We start from the raw sequence: 21,896 nt of genomic DNA on the forward strand, positions 1-21,896 counted from the left end.
TGACTAACACTTGGACTGGTATTTACTTGCAGGAAATGTTGGCAGGAGCTGGGGGTTCCCATTGACTCGTGCTGTTCACTGCTCCCCGAGGAGCAGGGGCCGCAGCCACGGCGGAGCGGCCGCTTCACAGGTGCACAGCTTATCTGCCAAAATGGGCTGTAAATCAGAGCAGAGGAAGAAAGGGCTGGGAAAATGCTTCTCTGTAGGAGCCACCATTGGAAAGGGATGTTGGCCATGCTCTTTTTGCAGGTTCCCTCCCCCAAGTCTATTTGTGCTCGCACTGCACCAGAGGGATGGGGTCCCAGGTCGGAAACCCAAGGAGCACGCCAGTAATTTGGCAGAGATTACACACAGGGTGAACTTGTCCCTGATCTCCATTATTGGTTCAAAATCAGGAATTCTCATAGCTTTTTTGGACAGATGGCTTGTCCTATTACTTCTTGTGTTAGATTTCCCACTGAGGCTGAAAGCAAATCCACATTCAAGCTGAAAGTAAACAACCTGTGAATTCAAAAGGCATTAACTCAAACTGCCAAAGCATTTGCTGCGTACGCTGCAGATGTCAAACAGACAGTTTCCCACAGCCCTGAGCCTAGGCACATAGCTAAGTTACACAGAAAAACCTTCCACCCAGCCCAAAAATCCATCCTGAGCAAAACTCGCTCTCCTTGCTGGCATTTTAAGGGCTGGAGCCTCAGCTGGAATGAATTAATGTCGCTGCTCTGATTTGAATAGAGCTATGCCAATTTATACCAGATGAGGATTTCACCCTTTGGAGGCCAAGTGGGAAATGGTTATCCACTACTTTTTCAAAAGCGTGGTTTGAGGCAGAAAAACAACAAATGTGGTGTTCCTGAAGGAGTGAAAGAGCACTAAGTAAGTTTCTTTCCATTACAGTGAATTATTTTGAAGGAAACTTTTAGAGGGGCTGGTTCTAAAAAAATCAGGCTTTGCAGAAAAATGCATATAAATAACACAACTTACAAGTACAAACAGCACAACTTAGCTAACTAACTCCTATTCCTGATACCTTCCAAAATGCCAACAAAAAGTTGAGTAGGAACCCAAGCATGATATTGCTGTGGCATTGGAGGAAATTTAGAAAGTGGTAAGAACTAAATAAAACGGTCTGGTTTTCCTGCCAGAGCTGTATGAAAAAGACCAAAAAACCCCTTGAAACTAAACCATACAAAGAAAAAATATCTACTTTGAAATGCTCTATACCTTGGAACCATGGTGTTCTCCTTGGCCACAAAGAGGTGAAAGGTAGTTTTTCTGACATATTTTGGTTTAAATCGAAGAGCACAATCGAAGCCACATTCTGCAAAGCAAGACTCATTCCATGTAAAGCAATGCAACCCCATGGTACATATTCAGGAGTGATTACTTGAATTAAACCTTTGATTTATTCTTTAGCATGGGAGGCCCCACTTGCAGACTCCTATTTTCCCCAGAGTAAACAGGAGGTCAAATATTACACTAATATAAATGAATGGAGATTTATCCGATGATAGTAATGTAAAATCAAACTTTAAACTGTTTAACCTACAACCACTAGACCGATTCAGCTTACCAGAGAATTCAGCACCTCTTTCCTCCAACCATCTTTATTTTTACTTTACAGTTTAGTATAAGCTGGCAATTAGTAATTCTTTGCCTGTTTATAGAGCCTTACATCTGAGGATCTAGAAACACTTTGTAAACACTAATGAATTAAGCTTCTTAACACCCCCTGTGAGACAGATACTGCTATCTCATTTGCACAGCTCGGAGAAGTGCAGGTTTGCTGAGGGTTGGAGCCAGCCAGTACCAGAGCTGAGAAACCACTGCAGGCCCTTAGCCTCACCTTCAGCTGAATATCACAAGGTTTTCCATGGATGTGGGGATGTGCCTGGCAACTTCAGGAGCTCATCCTGGAGCTGCCAGCATGCCCTGATGTCTGTCAGACTGAAAAAAACAGAGGGTTGAACTTCCACCCACAAAGAGAATTTAAGACCTATTTAAAGGAACACCATGAAAATGCCATCTGTCCTCTCCTGAAACAGCCATTCACACTTATGATCCTCTGATGTGTAAACAGGGGAAAACTTGGGATTTTATCTGTCCTCACTTAGTTTTCAAAAACAACAGTGACCCTGGTCTTATTATTAAAAACCCAAAGCAATACAGAAGTCCAGGAGGATTCTTCCCCTTTCTTTTTCATTTTTCATTGCCCATATATTTTTCTCATTTAAGATAAAATATTCCAGCTTGCTTTCCAGGAGCAAGAGGAACTTAAAGGATTTTTAAACAACGCCTGAAGGTTTTACTTCCAAACATAGGAGTATTTAGATCCTAGGAAAGCCTTAGGACAAGATAGGCATTGGTGAGATGAAATTCTTGGTGTTTTTTTGTTTGTTTTTTTTTTTCCCCAAAGCTCAGTCTCATTCATTGAACAGCAGCTAATGTCTGGTACCTATTTGAAGCATTTTCCTCATGGCCATTCTCCAAATGCATGGCAATTGGACAATTTCCATGATGATTCTTCTGTCTAAAAATACACACCTTCCCTTCTTTTCAATTTATCATTGAGTCAGTCTGCCTATTTATTTTTGGAAGTTTTGCCCTTTAATAGTGCACTTAGAAAAGCTTAATACAAACATTGACCAATTCATCGCTGTCACAAAAAGAAAAGCCTTAGAAGTAATTCATCTAAACAGGAGTCAAGAGCAAGAGTCTCTTATTTAGAGATCAGTCAATAAGAAACTATGTTATGGAAGCTATTTTAAAGGGAACAAATTTTTTAGATTTTTTTCTTAAACACCTCTTTTCTTCCACAGATTGAAACTGAGGAGAATAGCAAATAAAATATTTGGGTTTGTTTTCAAAATTTGTTCATGACCTTAAATCCCAGGAATGGGAACAGACAGGCATTTGACATATTCAGTGTGTTGATTTGTGAACTACTGGCAGATTGCTGTTTGCCTAAGAAAACGTGTTTGAAATTCTTTTCTAAAAACTCTTCTTGATCTTTTCCCAGTTCACGGGCTGTTAAATGTCTGCATGACACGGCGGTGTTTGTCTCCTGAACAGAGGGACATTACAATCTCTGGAAGCAGGTTTTCAGTGGGAATATTAAAGGCACTATTCAGGAATATTCACCAGTATTTACAGCCTCCACAAACAGAACTGCATGCAAACATGTTTGCTGGGATATTTGTCAAGAGCAAACATGACAGAATGGTGGGAGAAAGTGTACAAAGTCTAACCGAGCTTATAAAAACCCAACAGCTAATGAATACTTGTGGAAAATGTCTTATGGCATTTCCTCAGTGATGGATGCTTATTAGGAAAGCCTATAAAGCCAAAACTATTTTGCTGCCTACATTCTCCTTTACTCCAGAAGTGAAAGATGCTTCCATGGCTCTCTTCGTCATCTTCATCCATTACTCTGTTGGATGCAGGAGCATTTTCTAAATATTTTTTTGTGGGTATCAAATGGACAGAGACCCAGAGACCCCTTTTACATAAGCATCTTGGTGTCTCAAAGCTCTTTGCTGTCTCTCACCAAAAAAATCCCAAAACCAAACACCAAAAACAGATATGAAGATGTATGTAGATTGGCCAAAATACCTTATTGACCAATAATGTACCACCACAGTGTTACATGGCTCTATGGATCCTCTTTTTAGGGCTCTTCCTTCAGTGACAAAACTGCTTTTGGATTGGGTCTTTTCCTGTAAACAACTCAGTAAATACCCAAATAAACGTAGCAGACTCATGTCTCAAAATCACACGGCCAGGGAGGGAGGCAGATTTGAAAGGAAAGGCTTGGGAACGGTGGATTATGGACTCAGCTGAGCCAAGACAGTGCCATGCAGGCAAGCAGGCATTCATGGCTGAGAAAATCACCTCTTATTAAAAAACAAGGCATTGAGATTTGATATTTTTAGTCAACAACAACCAGAGGAAGCATTTGGGACATGGAGCAGTGGGACACAGCACAAGGGTAATATGAATTTGCAGACTGGACAATCTGTCTGGGGAGATATTTTTTCTTCACCCATTTGTCACATTTTACTAACTCTGGACCAAGTTTTGCTTCTAAAGGGAAGCTTTAATGGAGTGGGACCTCTAACCCTTTGACACACTGCTGGTGATAGCACAGGACAGATTGGGTTACAGTCAGGGCCAGGCTGAGTCTGTACCTGTGCTCCTCAAAACTGTGCAGCAGTGTCAAAGCTCACCATGAGCTCTTGAAACTCACCACTGTATGTTTTCCAGTCAAGCATGACACTTCCTTTTTCACCTGACTAATACTGATCCCCTCAGTATGTTTTCTGAGCAGGAGTTTACTGAAAATGATCTTTGTTCTGCTGTGCTAGCAGACAACTCAAAAAAGTACCATGATAGAGTCTTTTCTTTTAAAAAACTGCAGATCTTAGTTCACCAAAAATAGGGTCTTATTTTGCTAATTCTGCCTATTAACTGAGAACATAATTCCTTATATTCCACTCCCCTGGAAGGTAAGGGAAAGTGATGGACCATCCAGAATTTTTCCATTCTGTCCCCTCTGTTCATGCATTGCTGGAGATGATACTGTATAATGCATGACTTACCTGCAAAGACATTGGAGGAGTAATGAAATAAGCAGATGCTCTGTCAGCAGGCTTTTAAAACATTGGTATTGCAATCTGAGATGCAGTCAGCCATCACATGCATATGTCCTTTATTTATGGAGCTGATAAAGTCTCTATGTCAGAAGCATCAAGCCACCTTTTTACTCCCTGCTTTTCTTCACATTTAAGAAAGTTGCTGTCTGGATATTTTATTTTCATGAAAGCTACAGATCTGGGAGGAAAAGGAGGACTTGCCTTCTGTTTCATCCATTAAAAATAGAGGTCTGAAAACCAAACAACTTCATCTAAACAAATCATTGGGGATTCCTACTGTGAATCCTCTCCTTCAAACACAGAGGATGTCTGAAATAAGTGCATCTCCCTGGAGTTACCTATTTCTCTTCATCACTTGGAAAGGGTCCCCAGAACCACTAACCCAGCTACACCACAGATCACAGCACCAGAAAGAAAGTCAGAACAGCACAGGTGCTCACACCACCAGAAAGAGAGTAGGTTAAAATTAGATATTGAAAAAAAAACCTCAAAACTTTACCTTGGGGGTGGTGAGGCCCTGGCACAGGTTTTCCAGAGCAGATTTCTCTGGATCCCTGGCAGTGCCCAAGGCCAGGCTGGATGGGGCTTGGAGCAACCTGGGAGAGTGGAAGGTGCCCCTGCCCTTGGCATGGGTTTCAAAACAAGATGAGCTTTAATGTCCCTTCCAATCCAGGCCATTCTATGACTCTTTGATTTGCATGCATTTATTAATCTATAAATTCAGTTTTGCAAACTTTTCTATAGTTGCTAATGTTCTAGGTCATTTCATGACAATATAAATCACATTTTCCCTCAAACTGTGCTCCAAGCACCAATGACAATTTGGAACTCAGGGGAAAGCAGACACAAATCGAATGGAAGGATGGCATTCACATTAGCAGCCACCAAAGGAGGAGTGTTTTGCAGTATAAATAAAATGGTGTTGCTGAGCTGAACGAGGAGTGAGTGTCTGAAGTCACTGAGCTGCGTGGCTGTGGCTCAGGGGAGGGTTTCAGTTCATGCTCAGCGCTGTGCTTGATTACTGGTACATCACCCAAAGGCTCACAGCAAAACAGATGATGGGACACAGAAAAGCTCTTCTTCCTAACACAGCACAGAGAGCTGCTGCCTGCTGACTGACAGCTCCCCAGCCAGCTTATGTGAGTCTAATTACCCAGCCACAACCCAAATCAAAATGCCCCATTGCAGCTGGTGTCTCACTTAATCCATTCATAACACGAGCTAATTAGCATTGATGTTTTTGGGCAAGTTTATTCCAAATGTGGTCAAGTCCCAGGCTTTCAGCTTGGTTGCTAGGACCCATTGAGGATCCTGGGAGAGGCTGTGTTTCTGCCCAGAAGGCATTTTTCTGTCTTGGTGATGGAGAGATTTAGGAGTGTTTCAGGGGAAGATGTTGGGCTGGCCAGAGATGAATATTGGCACATAAGCAGTGTTCTTAAGATGTTCTCACTGCTGCACCCTGCCTCAGTGCAGGAGTGTTTGTAGCAGAATTACAGTATTTCATATTTTGCACCGTATCTGAATACAAACATCCTAATTGTAGGAAAAAAAAAAGGGGGGGGGGGGGATGGGGAGGCAAAGAAAAGGGGAAAAAAGAGGAGAAAAAAAGGAAAAGGACAAGTGAAAAAAAAAAAGGAAAGAGAGGAATGAAAAAAGAAGAAAAAGAAAAAAAGAAAAAGAAAAAGAAAAAGAAAAAGAAAAAGAAAAAGAAAAAGAAAAAGAAAAAGAAAAAGAAAAAGAAAAAGAAAAAGAAAAAGAAAAAGAAAAAGGCAAGCATGGAAAATGGGAAAAGTCATGAAACAATTCTGTATTTTATGGTATTGTTTGTGAACAGAGCTGAGAAAAGAGGCCAGTTACCAGAGCTTTGCGTTTCCTTTTCAACCTATGGGATTAGGAGATGAGAGCAGGTGCTAATGGGAATTTTGCCCGTGGCAGAAAATCAGAATCCTAAATCTTCATCTCTGGAAATCACAAAAACCCTTAGCAATGATCTATAGTGGCTGCACTTGGAAATTGGTGATATAAGGAATTGTCACTTGGCAGAAAACCGACTTTCTGCTCCTTCAGCGCACCACAATTTCAGTTTAATTTGTAACAGGATGCAAGTGTAAATGAACTGACAACAGAGCTATCAGCTATTCTGCTGGTAACACTTGGAGCAATAGTTTCGATTTGACTAGACACAGCTGTCCACTGCATGGAACGACCTTTAGCCCCATCCTTGGCGAAATTCAATTCTCTCCGTGTCTGACTCCGTCCACGGGGACCGGAGTAGCGGAGCTGCCAGAATAATCAGCGCATTGCTTAATGACAGGCGCTCCGGCGAGCGGCGGCCGCGCATTGTCAGAGCGGGAGCGCAGCGCTGCGGGGAAGGGGCGGGCGGCCGGGGAAAGCCCCTCGTTATTCAAAGGAAAATAAAAACTCTTCTGTGGCAGCAAACGCAGATGCCTGCAGCCGCCTCGGCCTGACAAGCGTCACCGATGCGCCGGCACCTCGTGTGTGTGTGTGTGACTGTGGAGATGTGGAGCTTTCCTGGCGTGTTTTGTCAGCAAACGTGCATTTATGGTAGGTTTCCCTCCAAAAAAACACCCCAAAACAACAAAAACAAACAAACAAAAAACCCAACAACACCAAACCCCCCCCCCGGGATTCTGCTTTTTTGCTTCTGCATTGTAGTGCTGCAAAACAATTTTTTTTCTCCTATTTTTCTAAGCCTAAACATGAAAACATCCCATGTGGCCACCCAGATGTCTGTCACCCACCATGTGCACACACACGTGTACAGATGCGCACGATTTCTCCCTGTCTACCACGCTGGCCACTGCAATAAGAAACATGTTTACCCTGAAAGCGTCAAAAAAGCAGGAATTTCACAACTTTCACAGCTATTTGTGCGAACTTATTTTCTGCTCCAGCGAGCGCCTCTCCAGCAGCGTGAGCGGAGCTCTGCCTCGCACACGGCAGGAGGGACACACAGTGAATCCCGTGGGATTCACAGGTAGGTGCCCCAGCCAAGGCCACGGCTGGACCCACGGGGATGGAGACAGCCCTTCCCAGCCCTTCTGCTGCTCGGATCAGCAGCCTGCAGACAGTGTGTGTGCTCTGTCCAAAAGCAGAGCCGTCCTTCCCTTCATCGGGGATCCCCAGAGGCGCACGCTGCTTGGGTTGGCAAGATTTGCCACAACCTCTGCGAGTGGGAATTTGCAGGGGGTGATGCACCAACCCCACCTGCCCCACCAGCCCCCAGGGATTTCTGCTGTTTCTATTTTTTGCTTTGGCAGCGCTCTGGGCCCAGGTCTGTGGAAGATTCCTGCTCAGTTATGATTCTGAGCCGCTGCCAAAATGTTCCTGAGAAACACAAGGCAGAAATGGGGAATGTTGATCTTACACAGCTCATAACTCAGCCAGAACAGAGGGGAGGTTCATGGGAGCAGGGAAAGGCATATCTTCGGCTGCAGGGCTTTTGTCCCTGCCAAAATTCAAAGGTTCTTTTTCAAACAATAGAGATATTACTGTTTGTTAAAAGAAAAAAAAAAAAGTATTCCGAGAAATAAAGAACTTATGAGAAAGTTTGATAATCAAAATAATTAGGAATTTTAAACCTGCTGGCCTTTATCAATAAGAAACAATGTGGTCTCCAAAATTTATGAAATCACATTACAGTGGGAGGTATTTACCCAAATACAGAGTCACTGCCACCTCCCTGTCACTCTCCCCCTACCAACTGCTTCTGCTTTTTTTTCAGGAAATGGAAAACCGAAGAGTGGCCTGGTAGAAAGAAGCATTAAAAATCATCCCACCCCCTGCTGTGAGCAAGGACACCCTTCATGACAGCAGGCTGCTCTGAGCCCCATGCAAACCTGAATTTAAACACTCCCAGGGATGGGGCAGGCACATGGGCACCCCGTGCCACCACCCTCACAGCCAATAATGTCTTCCCAATATCCAGGCTAAACCTATTCCCTGTCGGTGTGAGGTCATTCACCCTCTACTTGTCACTCCAGGCCCTTGTAAATAGTCTCTCTCTGTCTTCCTTGCAGGCTCCCTTCAGGTACCTGAAGGCCCCAATTTGGTCAAAGCCTTCTCCTTTCCAGGGTGAGCAATCCCACTGCTCTCAGCCTTTCCTCGCAGCAGAGCTGCCCCATCCCTGTGATCATCCTGGTGGCCTCCTCTGGACTTGCTCCAGAAGGTCCATGCCCTTCCTGTGCTGGACAATTGTTCTCCTCAGGTAAATCCATCCAGCACTTTATGCAGGTATGGCTGCACACAGTTTCACCTACTTCTGACCACAGGGTTCCTCTTCCCCATCCCTGCTGCCTCCTCCCTGCCCCTCTCCTGGGTCCACCCACACTTTTTCATCAGCCCCTATGACCCTTGAGGGCCAAGTCCTCTCTAACCCTTCCCTTGAGCTAAAGCTGTCTTTCTTGCTGGCTTTCACACCCTTCCTTCTTGTTTTCCCTTCACTCCTCCCATGCTGGTTTTCTTTTTTCACCCTTCTAAACTTGTTCAACTTTTGATTGCTCCACAAACCTGTACGCTTGGCGGAGACATTATTCCAGTTCTTGAGTACATACTGCTTTCCATTAACTTAAAGCCAGATATTTTTTGCTCAAAGTCCTCAGTTACTAATGCAGAAAGGAGACAAACCCAGATATCCATAATATCTATCCTGCTTTCCAGCTGGGTGACATGCACACAACCAAAAACAAGCATTTTCTTCCATATTTATTCAAAATCTACATTTCCTCATTCAATACCCACTCCTTGTTCTCTTTTCTAAAAAACTCAAATAGGCAAAGCAGAACATAGACAAAACTTGTGAAATACCTGGTAGATAAATCAAACGCCTCATGAGCAATTTTTCCTTTTTTCTCCACTATCAGATTAATTTAAGCATTTGAAAGAGTGTATTTCTGTAGGTCCTACTAAAACAACATTGCTGTGGAACAGATAGAAAGTCTCTCAGCAATTTAGAGAAGCACATTTTTTTACAGCCCTGAGAACTAGAATATCGAATTGATCCTTAGATAAATAAGCTCTTCCCAGAGCAGGTCATTGGAACAAGTAATGTAATAGCAAAAATGGAAAGTAATCACCCTCACATTGAAATGAAAGGGCATTTCCCAAGTCTGCTGCCAATCTCAGTGGCCCAAAACCCCTCCTGGAAACTCCTGGAAATGTGCAACTGTACAAAGCTCAACATGAGCATGCCAGAAAAGTATTAATAACTATGCAATACATGTGGGACTCCAGAAATTGGGCTAAGTAGGCAGGAATTACTGCTTCTGTCACTGCTGAAGAGGGAGCAGGAAAAAAAATTATTCTAGTTCTGAGAGATAGAGAGAGAGAGAGAGGGGGAGAGAGAGATGATGTGGACATCTCTGTTCCTCTCCAACCACCCTCTTCAAAACAAATTTTCTCCACCATCCTCTAGTTCCTTCAAATTTCATTCAGCACTCAAGAGTTATGGAAAAGATGCAAGGCCACAGTGACAGTCATGCTCCCTTGGGACAAGCAGGGGACAGGACAAAGCCACTCTACCCTCCAGTCCTCCACATTCACCAAGAGTCCACACCTCCAGCAGCTCTCTTTCAGAAAAGCCTCACCCATCTCTGAGAGCTGGAAATGTGCACTCATTTTCTCACAAACAGGGAACTCTGCCAGCAGCCTCACAACCTGCAGATTTTGATTGCATTAAATTGTTCCAAAGCAGGTTTTCCTCTTGAGCCTGGAGTAGAAGGCAATTAATTAAGACCCATTCTCCCCCTCCATCGGATTAAAGCAAATTAAATGGCAGCATTAGGACAATCTTGCCTGGGATAGGGATACTTGGAGAAGCAGGGCTTTCTCTCTCTGTCTGCACAGGAAGCTGATCCTATTACTTTGCTCAGCTGAGCTTGGATCATCTCTAAAAGGTGCCCTAAGTGTTATCCTACAAGTCTGGGAAGTGCCACTGCCATTTCCCAGACAGACAAGTCCAAACACAAAACAGCATGAAGAATTTCTGCTCAGCCACTGCCACTGGAGATAAAGAGCACAGTGCTGGGAATTGAGTGAAACCAGCACCATGTGTGGAAAATCTCCTGTTTAACCTGTGTGTGACTGCCGTGTTGAACTGACAAAAGTCCTTTGCTAGGGTCATTCTTCGCCTCACTGGTGAGAAAGGGAGACAAGGGGTTATGGGACAGCTCTCTGAGATGCCACAACCTCCTGGAAACACCCCTGGAATATGGTCCCTGCTGGTGTCAAACAGTCATAGCTAAGCAGATGAGTGTTGAGTAATTTCTGAGAATTTAGAGATAGGTAAATCAATCGACCAAGTGAGAGCACCAAATGTACACTGGATTAATCTACTCTTCGGAGAGGATTAGAAGAAATTTTATCTCACCCAGGGCCTTTGCCAACATTTCCCATTGCATTCTCTAATTTCCCATCAGGAAATCAAACCCAAACTGCTTAAATTCACCCAGGACCCTAATTCTGCAGATTGAAGACTACAGTGAGGCTTCAACCCAGAGACATAGTACAGCTTTCCAACATTTCCTGTGTTACCTGGAAGCTTGGCTCATTTCCCACTGTGGGAATTTACCCTGCTTAAAGTGAAAATCAGAGAAAATCTTCTGCCAGTGTCTCCTCTTTGCAGTTGTGATGTGCTAAGCTAGGGAACCACATTCAGGGTCAACCCATCACCTCAAGGGGAGTCTTCCACAACTGTCTTTGCTGCCAGTGCCACAGGACTGTAGGCTGGGGAAAAGGGCCAAAGTGATGAAACATTGCTTTCTTGTTTTCAAGTGATGCAGAGAAAAGTGGAAACAACAGCAAAATATTCTCCTTCTAATTGAAAACACAGTACCACTTTAATGGTCTTTGAAGTGAGTGTGTGTGTGTGTGTTTTGTGGGGGAAGGGGGAGAAATGGATCGCTGTAACCAACACCCCAAAGGACTATAAATCAAACAGCATACAGCTGTGGGTATCAAATATAACTCCTTTTGCACTACATCAAAAAGCTTTAATTAACAACTAATTTATTCAAGTGAAAAAAAAAAAAAACTTGCACTAAATAATTGTATTATAACTGGGGGACTAGTCTGTATTTCCCCCCTCTCAAAAAGCATGACAGGAGAGGAAATTGAGTCTTTAGAGAGCAGCAAAGTAGAAAAATGGATCAAAGATTCAGGGGGCTTGTTGATTGGCTTTTTGAGTCAGCACAGACCAAATCAAGCTCATTTAATGAAAAAAGCCACACTGCGAGGTCTGTTTGCTCTAGGACCTACTTTTAATCAAAATGTTTATGAAGATAAATGGCAGTGGCTCACACCAGGCACACTGTGGACAGGTGTTGCACAACCCTCCTTGCCTCTCTTTTGTCATCCACGGAGAGGTCCCACGGCACAGATGGACAAGGGAGGCTTCAGCCACGTGGGGCTCCAGACAGAGCAGCCAAATGTCTGCAGGGTGCCCATCAGTGGTCTCTGAGCGGGCTCACTGGGGAGCTTATCCACATTTGAGCCCCAAATGTGAAAGGTGAAGCTGGCCAAATCAATGCTTTCCTTCCCCTCCTTTTGAAGATCACAGAATCATGGCATATCCCGCATTGGAGGATCCAAAAGGATCTCAAAGCGCAACTGAAGGCGTGTGCTGGTGCACTCCCAAGGATGCTGCTCTTGCAGATCAAGAGCCCATGCACGAGCATCCCTGCCCTCCAGAACCAGCCTGGCCACCAGAACCATGTGGCAGGGCCTGGGTCCCATCCTCTGCCAGCATCAGTAAGGCATGAATTTGAGGGATGTTCCTTTTTTTCCCCCCTTTTCCCCCCTTTTTTTCCCCCATAACTTTGTGCTAGTGATGACTAACTAATCTCCGCCGAGGTAAGGTAAGTGCCATTACCCTGCTTTAATGGCTAATGAAGCTGAAGCAGAGTAAGTAGTTTACTGGTTGTCTCATCTTCAGGGTCCCATCATGCATGTTTTACTGTTCCTCAGAGTGCACTGAAGTTCCACATTAATGCTGCCATTGATTACAGTGTACAATCTTCAGGGCAGGGACTGTGATTTTCTTTTCATTTGCTTAATGAAAAGCACACTGCCTTTTAATTCCTTTGGATCCTGTTGCCTAGGTTTTAGGTGGGAGCCCCCAGGGATGGCAGCAGCAGGGGGGAGACAGGGGCTGTGCCACGTGGTGCCCAGGGGCCAGCAGAGGATGAAGCAGAGCCAGGCTGCACCCTCAGCACCTTTCTTTACACTCATCCCCACCTCTGAATCAGTTCCTGGGTAGTGCTGGTCCACCACCATCCACAAGCAATTCTGAAGACTCCTTAAGTCTATATATGTAATTGGGTTGTGACACAAATAATTTTTAGTAATAAGATGGTTAAAGGGAAGCATTGGGTTTGCTGCTGTAAACATCAAAGTGAACTAGCAGGTGCAACCTGTAAGCAGTATCCAACCCAGAGGACAAAAAGAATTTCAACACAGTTAATTGATTAGTTTACGGATAAATGAAATAATTGGGTGCATAATTCTAATGATATATTGCGCCATAAGAATGGTTTGAAAGGTGGGCAAGATTTATTTTGCTTTTGTGACAGCTTTATCCTGTTAGACATCAAAAATAAAAATAATGTTCAAAAAAATCCCTATAATTCATAAATAACACTCCAAAAAGCTTAAAAAGAGCTTAAAAATTGAGCAGCTTAAATCTTTCTGATATATTTCAAATGTGCAGGTATATCCTAAAATAAATTTCAGAAGTAATCTCCAGAAGTAACATTGATCAGGATTCAAAAAAAAAAAAATCCAAAGTGTTTACACATATAAAGCTCTGAAAAGATGTATATATAGGTTGCTCCTAAAGAGATTTGGGTTAGTTTAATTTGGTAACCCTCAGCCCTAAGCATCAAAGCCATGAACAGGATAGGTTTACACACAAAACTGAGTATCGTGGTCCTCATCTACCTCCAGTGAGTAATCACACCTTTCAGGACTAACCAAGAATGTGTCAGATAAGTCTCCAGCCACCCAGAACAGATTCCAGTATTCCTGGTGACCTGCACTGCAGGGAACAAGACAATTCATGGCTTCAGGGAGTGAATTGTTTGGTGACCTGATGGTCAAGACACTCACCTAGGCTCAGGTCCTGCCTCTGCCAGTGACTACAAAGATGAAAGCTGCTTCATCTTTTGAGTCCTCTTTTAAAAAGTAATATCTTCATCTCTGTGAGAAATTCAGTGGGTTGTGATGCTTAGGTTCCTTTGGGCATCACAAATGATAGAAAAAAAAAAGAGTAATTTTTCAAGAACAATCTTCCTACTTGCTTCTGTCAATGATGAATTTAAGCACAGTGCATAAAATTTGACAACTCTATGTTTGGCTTAAGTATCTTTTATTGTTGGCCATAAATTGTCAACTTCCTTATAAATCTGGGCACAGAATATAAATATAGTTGGTAAATGGCTCCTTGAAATTAAGTAAAAATTACAGCGCACAACAGCAAGAGCCAAGTTAAAAGAAAACCTGCTGGCTCACGCAAGACTTTTTTTATTTATTACAAAAACTCATTGCTAAATCCATGTTGCCCCCAAACCTAAGAATCCCCTCCTACCACCCACTGGCCAGTTTGGGATGAGCAGAACTTCAAATTGCCCCATGCCCAGGAGGAGATGTGGGGAGGAAAGGCCACCATGGGTGCTTCAAGCTAGGGGTACTCTAAGCACAGCAGCATCCTTCATTCCTCAAGGGCCCTTTTGCTTTTTGCACACTCATTCTGTTTCCTGTTTCACCTCATCCCTTCCCATCCTTACCCCCTAAACAATAAAAGCTCAATGGGAATGCAAATGCAGCTCTCCATTTAAAATCCCAGCCGAGAAGGCAGTGTGTCACCCATATTTATGAGCTCTAAATGGCTTTTATCAAAGTGAGGTCGTACTAAATCACCCCCAAGCTGTCATAAATACAAATGACTCGACATAGTCTGCAACAAGCCTTCGGGGGAAAATTATATGATCTGCTGTTGCAGTTATGCTATATCACACAACGAGCTCATATATTTCCACTGGCAAGGTAACCTGATCCTTCAGAGGACACTAATAGGTGAAAGGGGGATGAGAGGAATAGTGAATCAAGCAGTGCATGCCTGCACGTCTGCACACACGTCTGTGCATGCACCTCTCAGCTAAAGCTCAGGCTCCTCTCCCTGTGTGGAAGGGGAGGTTCTTGTGGTTTTGGAGAATGAGATTTCTTTGGCTGCCTTAATGGAGATGGGAAGCTGCCAGCCAAGAGAGTAAGATCCGGGGGCTCACCAGGGTATTTCCTATTTTAAAAATTCATGCAAAGGCATGAAAATTATTAAGATATGAACCAGAGCAATCCAGACTCCAAAGACTGGACCATTTCCAAGCAAATTAAAGGAGCCATTCCTCAATCTTAGCTGGTGAAGCCCAGGATTATAGCAGAGCCTACCGCACAATAAAGAGGAAATACTTATAAAGGAGGCATGAACTGGGCAGTGGAAAAAATCAGTGTGGGCTCCTGAGATAAGGTGCACTATTTTCTGTTTATTTACCTGCTTTATATTTATGCACAAACATAGAAGGACACATCTACAAAGGAGAAATTCTGACCAGATGCCATAGCCAGTGACAGCAATTTGGGGCAGCCTCTAGATAAAGAGTTTGGGATAGTCTCTAGATACAGAGTTTGGGATAGTCTCTAGATACAGAGTTTGGGAACAGCCTCTAGATACAGAGTTTGGGAACAGCCTCTAGATACAGAGTTTGGGAACAGCCTCTAGACACAGAGTTTGGAACAGCCTCTATATACAGAGTTTGGGAACAGCCTCTAGATAAAGAGTTTGGGATAGCCTCTAGATACAGAGTTTGGGAACAGCCTCTAGATACAGAGTTTGGGATAGTCTCTAGATACAGAGTTTGGGAACAGCCTCTATATACAGAGTTTGGGAACAGCCTCTATATACAGAGTTTGGGATAGCCTCTAGATACAGAGTTTGGAACAGCCTCTAGATACAGAGTTTGGAACAGCCTCTAGATACAGAGTTTGGAACAGCCTCTAGATACAGAGTTTGGGAACAGCCTCTAGATTAAGAGTTTTGGAACAGCCTCTAGATACAGAGTTTGGGAACAGCCTGCTGAGCACCTTTCCCTCTCAGCTCTTTGCAGGCAGCCTGGCCATGATTCAGTGTGGCACTGTGGGGGCTCAGAATCCACAGCTCTCCCTTTGGTCACCCTGGGGTGTTGCTCACCTCACATGTGAAATAAGTCAACTCCAAAGACTGTTTGCTTATATTTTTGTATCTGGGTTGAAGACTGTGCCTGTCTGTTTGGCAAAGTCTTGCAGCAATAAGTCAGATTGGGTTTGCTATCTCTAACGTAATAGAGGCACTATGCCAATTTTCAGCAATCCAGGTCGGATGTGGGCATTTATAATGGTACCCTTCTTGGAGAATGAGGTCTCTAACATTAAATTATATATTTTAATTAAAAGCTGAACTTACTGAGCTTGAGCTGCTAAACTTGATTTTCAGATGCTGTGAGCCTGGTGGGAAGCCAGTTGGACAGCACTGCCATTTTCCAGTGTTGAGCTTTTCATAAACGCTCTGCACAGGAAACCTCCTCACTCAGGAGCTGAAGAGGCAGCCTGGTGAAATGCATCTTTGAGCCATTTATTATCAAAGAGGACGATAAGAGCAAAGCCATCAGAAATCCTGGTTTGAACTCCTTCTGTTGTGGTTCACTGTACTCCTTCCCCAGGTGCATCACCTCCTGCCAGTGTCAGGGAACAGGCAGCCTTTCCTGGAGCTGGGGGCTGAGGGGTACCAGCTCTGCCCTGCCTGCTGGAAGGCCCCCACTGTCAGACAGGAGGAGCCCAAGGAGCAAGAGAGCTCAACACACTGCCTGAAGAAGCTCCTTGCACTCCAAGAACTCCACCAGCTTCCACAGCTGGTCTGTTGGCAGAAGGTTGCCCTGCCCAGGAAGGGAGGCAGGGAAGACACGAGGCATCCTTGCAAAACAGGGAGGTGGTGGCAGGCTGACCTGCGCCGACGGTCAAGCGGCGAGGCTCGCCATCTGAGAAAGGCCACCTGGAAACCAGCCAGCTGGCTGTCTGATGTGATTAAAGACAAAATATGAAATGCTTCAGAAGAGGGAGAAATAGGATCGCAGGTCTGGGTTGCATAATCTCATGCATTTGTGTAACCAGTCTAAATAGAGCGTGTGAGCTGACCAGATGTTTTTCATTTCAGTGTACAGCGCTGCGGAGCAAATCGGAGACCAACAAGTGCCAAACACAACGGTGGCTTTGCCAGCACTGTTGTAATCAGAGCTCAACAAAGGGCACTGTCAACCCCAATCTCTGGGCTGACAGGTCAATCTCCTGGCTGGGTAAAGAAGACAGACCGTTCTTTACACCAAGTACCTATATCTGAGCTAAATATCAGTAGTAGCTGGTAAACCTGGGGTTGGGTCTCAGTCATCGAGCCAAATATCAACAGAAAATGAGCCAGCAGGAATTTCTGTATGATTTGATCCACTGTGGGAGTGATCTATAATGCAATATCTATTTATTTAGGCAGAGCTGGATGCTGACTTAGTGAGACAAAACCAGCCAATATGAAAATATAGAAGAAAAAGAATATACAAACTCATTTATGATTATAACATCATTTTGGTCTGGAAACACTCCACTCAAGGAGTGCTGAGCTCCGCTCACTCAGTACTCAAGGACTGTAAAGAGAAGATACATTGGGACAATGTTCTGACAGGGTGACAGATTTTGCTTTGTTAGGGGCCTTTTTTATCCCCAGATTAGTATATATAGATCTGTGATGAAACAGTAAACCTTAAGCAGATGCAGTCTGGATCTGTAATTACACATGTGCCTTACACACACACACTTCTCCCACAATATCCTTGGTGGATACATTCATTGATGACCAAAACTCTTTGGCACCAGATAAAAAACACACTGTTGTCCTAACAAATCCTTGGAACAACAGTTGGTCATCTCTGCCTTAAACTTAAATATATAAGTTACTATGAAGAAGTTACACTGCTTTTACTTCATGGATAACATTATACTGAAGTAACAATGATTCTAGACAGCAGTTATGTAAGAATAAGGGAAAAAAATTATCCCTAAAGGCATCCTAATTCTCAGAACTGTGTGTAATCTAGGTGTCATATGACTGACTATTGTTATATTACACTGATAAAACATGGGGTGTTGTCCTGGCATAAAATGTGTACTGGGTTATACAGACCAGCACTTCAAGTGCTGCACGTGAAAAACATTGTAGTGCATGTTCTGAGTAAACTTTGGATACTGGTAGATAATAGAAGTGATTTATTTAAGGCTAAGTTGACTTTTCTGGATGTTCTTCTTTATTTTCTCTTTTATTTCTAACTATCACACTGAAGTGAGTATGAAGCCAAGTTTGCAAGTCCGGAGGCTGAAATCCTCTCCCAGGCTGCAGCAGGTGGTGCAGCACAGCTGTGCAAGCCACAGGGTGCTTCCCTGCTTTCAACTCGAGCAGCTCCAGCAGCAAGGGAGCAAGCCTTCCCTCATTCCACCCAAAATAGACATAAACCCAGATTTTAAGATCGTGCTCACTGGGACTGCGAGAGCAGGAGGAGCCAGGCTCCGAATCCCACTTCCAAGCACAACACCAAGCAGGAATGCCCCACCATTAACACTGACAAGGAAGGTGTCCCTTGGGCAGGGACACCTTCCACTAGACCAAGTTGCTCAGCTGGTGCTGTCCCTGACTGCGTTCTAATATGAATTGTCCCTCAACAAAGGGATTTTACTCACAAGAGTAACAAAGTTTGAAAGGGCTTGTCTGGATCCTCAAAATTCCCAATGGCACAACAGCTGGAGACTTATTGTAAGCTCTGATTTTGTATTTGCAGGTCTAAAGCATTTCAGTTGTGCAAAAAAAGGATTTACTAGATATTTTGTGAGCAAGAATGGGCTACTACACTAAAGATAAATGAAACAACTGAATTAATGTATTTGTGCAAGTTTCAGCATAGGTTAAGTGCAGTGTAATGTAAGTATTGCCATCCATTGCTTCTTTTAAAGCCACTGCATCCCAATACAAAATTATTATAATGATCATTCTGGGGACAAGCCCTGTTTGTTCATGTTTCCTTTTCAGGCTTATCTCCTTTGTGCTTATCTTAGGGGCTAGAACAACCAACCCATGGATGAATTTTACCAATGTTTGTTCTGTGTGAGTGATCAAAATGTTATATTTGAACCTGCTCTGGGGATACCTCTCTGTTTATTTGCTTGTTGAGGTGGTAAGAGGGATACTTTCTACAAGGCTAATTTAACTACAGTTTGTACCAACAGGAATATTTTCAGTTACACCAAGAGGGTGGCAATGGCAATGAATATAACAAATGGATCAAGATTATTTTTGAGTCTTCTACTTGCTAAAATATCAGGAGAGAATTTTTGTCTTAAACAGCCTTGTAGGGGTTGCTGCCTCTAGAAAGCTTTGGTAGCAGATGATCAGAGGGTTTTTTGAACCAAAAGAGAGCAGATAATGTGTTGAACCTATGGGTGACAAAGTGCTGACCAGAGCCATCACAGCAGATCAACCTTCAGTTTGGGATCTGATCAAAAGCAGCTTCCAGGTAGTTTGGGCTTTCAGTGAGTTAACGAGTCAATTCATTTTCCAAAGAGTTACAGTGTTAGAAATCTGTGGATTGCACTGGCACAAGTGAATGTCACAGAAGTGTGATGTGGGGAGAGTGTGCTTGCACCTCTGGGGCCCTGAGCACCTTGACCCAGTGCGGGGCATCCCAGGCTCCTGCACAGATGTTGAAACTGGACGATTTTTAAAGTCCCTTCCAACCCAAACCATTCTGTGATTCTCTGATTCTGTTCTGTAAAATCAGTAACCCAGGTGAGCTGCCCAGGCCTCTTCAGTCAGTCTGCAGCTTCCTCCCAGGAGGAAGAGGAGGGGCAGACACTCTTCTCCCTGGTAACCAGTGACAGGAGCCAAGAAAATGGCATGAACTTCCAACAGGGGAGGCTTAGGCTGAGCATCAGGGAAAGGGTCCTCTCCCAGAGAGTAGCCTGGCTCTGGAACAGCCTCCCCAGGACAGTGGCCACAGCCCCAAGCCTTAAAGAGCTCAAAAAGCATTTGGGCAATGCTCTTAGACATGTGGCTGTGACTCTGGGGGTTGTCCTGTGCAGGGCCAAGAGTTGGACTTTGATGATCGTTGTGGATCCCTTTCAACTCAAGATATTCCCCATTTTATGATTCTATGAATTCTTCACATTGGGAGGGTCTCATTTACTGTTTCATAATTATGTGTTGTGATGGAAAAGTGACCTGGCTCAAATATGAAATCCTTTCTCACATGAGTAGCAAGTTTTTCATCAGCAGCTGAAACAAAAGAGCTTTATGGGTGCAGGCTCTGAGCTGGCAGAGGCTTTACCCCTCAGTTCTTTAGGTGGCCCTAATAATGCAAACTCTGGATAAGATTTGGTCACCCTAGATAAGTACAACAGAGAAATCATACATTTTAAAAACTTATCAAAATAACACAAGAAAAGGGTGGCACAATCAGAGTAAGATTCAACCACAGCAAGAGGCTGCTTCAAGAGCACAAGGCTGTGATTCCCTTTGGGATGAGGCTCATGAAACTGGCTCATAACCAGAGCCATTGACTGGAAGAAAATTCATAGAAACACCTGATGACTATCTACCCGGGGTGTATAAGATGTCACACAGACTCTTCAGCAAATTCAGAGTCCTTTCCAGATTGATAGCTCTTAAGGCAAGCAGAGACCTGAAAGGATGGACAGACAAATTTTTTTGGCTGGATCAGACATGAGGAAGGAGTTACTGCTACCAACCATGTCCAGCTGGCTCTTCTGGACAGGGATTGCTGCCAGCCCAGTTTGGCTGTCTCTCCATCTGAGCAATCTGAGCAGGTCCTAACCCACATCCACCCTCCAACAAGTCCAGAGTTCTTTTGGATGAACGGTTAAACTGAGAGAGCCAAGGGAGTGACCTCCTGAAAGATGGAGAAGGCATGGGAACAAGCTGCCCAGATCATGACCAACACATCCCAGGTCTGCTACAGAGAATGATTTATCTGACCTTTCATCTGAGGTGGCCAAGCTGACCACTCAATTTGTCCATCTATGCCCTGACTCACAGTCAGAAATTGCCTGGCTCAATGCATCCTTTGGATTACACTGCCTTGCCTGGAGATATCAGAAGATGGAGAGAGCCTACCACGAGTTTGGAGAGAGCCTACCATGAGTTTTGCTCAAACAATCAAATGTATTTACCAGCCCTGATGCAGCCTGACTGGTTATAGATTCTATTTGCTCCTGCACCTGGTCTGTCCCAGGCAATACAGAAGGAGATCCAAGAAACAACAAGCTGCCTCTTACCATAAAACCAAGAGGTCTCACTGCTATATGCAGTGCCCTAGAAGAAATGAATGTTTGAAACATCTAGCAGGCACAAAAAAAAAGAAAAAGAAAAAGAAAAACACACACACAGACACACACACACACATGCATGCTGTTGCTCCAGTCTTCCCCCACAGACCTCCTTTGTCCCTGTAGCTGCCATTGCTCCCCCATAGCCCACGCTCCCCTCTGTCCTCCTGACCCCTCCTCTCCCTCCATTCATTCTTCCAGAATTTATCCCGCTTCTTTGACTCGGCATGTGTCTGGGCAGATGTCCAAAAAACCTCCCTTCAGCAACCGGGGGGAGGAAATTCCTCCAATTCAGCCCAGGCTCTTTCCCCCCACCCCACTTCCCGCCTTCTCTCTCCCTCTTTTTCTTGCTCCTTCTTCTCTTTTAACATGTTGAATGATTGATAACACTCTCCTTGCCTCTCTGCTGCCTGTTGCAGCCCTTCCTGCCCGGCATCTGCAGCCCTGTAGGGAAACAAGCTCTCCAAGGCGATGGGATGTTGGGGACCCCCTTCGGTTCTTTTCAAAAATTCAATAAATAAAAGGAAAGAGGAGAGAAGCACAAGGGAGTCTGGAAGGGCTGGGGAGGCGGGGGAGGAAGCGAACAGCTAGGAAAAGCCCTTGATTAGGACGAGTCCAAAACAAACAAACAAATTAAAAACAAATGCTTTGCATGTCCCCTTTTCTCCATTTGCCACGGAAAAGTGAGTGGAAAGCTTTGTTCTTTGTGTTGTTTTGCATTTTCAGGCCCAAACTTTAGGTTTGTGCAGAACTTCTAGCTTC

General features: G+C 44.0%; 1 protein-coding gene across 2 annotated transcripts in view; it reads right to left on the minus strand.

Moving 5' to 3' along the window:
* Nucleotides 1-21,896, minus strand: part of SETBP1 (SET binding protein 1) — a 264,672-nt gene that overhangs the window by 151,822 nt on the left and 90,954 nt on the right. The gene's annotated exons all lie outside the window — the stretch shown is intronic.

The sequence above is a fragment of the Fringilla coelebs genome, assembly GCF_963513975.1.
Source record: "Fringilla coelebs genome assembly, chromosome: Z".
Classification (NCBI taxonomy): domain Eukaryota; kingdom Metazoa; phylum Chordata; class Aves; order Passeriformes; family Fringillidae; genus Fringilla; species Fringilla coelebs.